Below are 1,670 nucleotides of genomic sequence, written 5' to 3' on the forward strand. Positions count from 1 at the left end.
TGCATTTAACGGAAAGGATTTTATTGAATCAAATTAACCAAATTAGGGACCTAATTGATCACTTCCAAAATTGGAGGACCCAATTGAAACAAACCTCCAAATATACAGACCTCCGAACCTATTAAACCTAATCAATAATGTCTTATTATATTCATTGTTTGATACCTGCAATGATAAGTCATATTTTACTAAAATACTTTGTATGAAAAATGAATATAATAATGATTCATTCAAGACAATGGAATGCGACAAAGCTTGAAATAAATACCTGAAGCCAAGCAGTTCCCAAAGCTGTAGTGTATCTTTGAATTGGCTGAAATTTGTACATATATTTTCTAATATTATAAATAAACACAAATATCTCTAATAATATTTTAGAAAAACCAAATAGAATTTAGACGAGTACCAGATTTGCAAACTTTAGACTCATTCTCTTTACCATTTTCTTCATCTTCTTTTGTTTAAACAATTGACCGTGTTCATCTTTTTCATATGCATCAATGGTGAAACAGTTATGATAAATATCGCAAGAGTTCTAAGAAAAAGGGCAAAACTTATTTACAAAATGTGTAGAGATAGAGGGAAAGTACAAATATATATGACGCTCTTGACAAGATCAAGGTGAATATGGCTTCAAAAAACCTGTGGCATTTTCGAAAGTAATTGAAGATTTGTTAATTGTTTCTCATCCCTTTCCAGAGCAAGTGTTTCGTCTTTTGTTTGCAACCAAATTCATCTGCACCCAACAAAGTATACACATAAACTTTGACATTTTTTAAATTGAAAATTACACAATACAAACCTATACAAATACACCAATAAATAAGAACAAAGATTTAAATAAAAACATATAAAATAAATAAGAACAAAGATTTAAATAAAAACATATATAAAAACTTGACACGTTTTCAATTAAAAACAAAAGTTATCAGAAATTTACTCGAAACACATACAGACACGCAAGTATAGAGAAAAGTGGAAGACATACAAAAATGTTGGCCAATTACACTGACATGAAGGGCGTTATATTTGTCAGGTCGACGAAAATGTTTTCGAAGATTATCAATGACACTTACACAGAATCAAAGAAAGGAATCATTCACGGTATAAATAAGATATATAATGTGAGAATTGTTCATGTGACAAATATTTTACATATTAAAATTAAAAGATAACTAAAAAATTATGTTTTGATTATGTGTTATTTATTTAATTATGATTTAATAAGTTATATTTATTATTATTATTATATATATAAAAATAGAGGTTTAAAAATAGATGAAAAGAATTAAACATGTTTCAGGGAAAATAAAATTCAAACCTAAAGCATATTTAAGTTTAAGAAAATTAATCGTCAATATTTTAATCTTTAGAAGAAATGAGAATAAAAGAGTTGATATTAAAAGAATTAATTCTCTAGTGTGATGTATTTTTAATTATGTTTCATTTTTTTTAAAATTAATTCCAGTTGTTGCCAAATTAAATGTCATTTTTTTAATGGTGCACTATATCAGGGTAGTGAGGATTTTGACCCTTATTACTTTTGTATGTTTTTTCTTTTCTTTATTCTTTTAATTTTTATTCTTTTGCAGATTTTTCTTTGGAAGAATCTACCTTTATTAATAAAAGGTTTAATGAATAATTCTGATGTATTATTTCAAAGAGTAGAG

This window comes from Vigna radiata, chromosome 9 (assembly GCF_000741045.1).
Source record: "Vigna radiata var. radiata cultivar VC1973A chromosome 9, Vradiata_ver6, whole genome shotgun sequence".
NCBI classification, from domain to species: domain Eukaryota; kingdom Viridiplantae; phylum Streptophyta; class Magnoliopsida; order Fabales; family Fabaceae; genus Vigna; species Vigna radiata.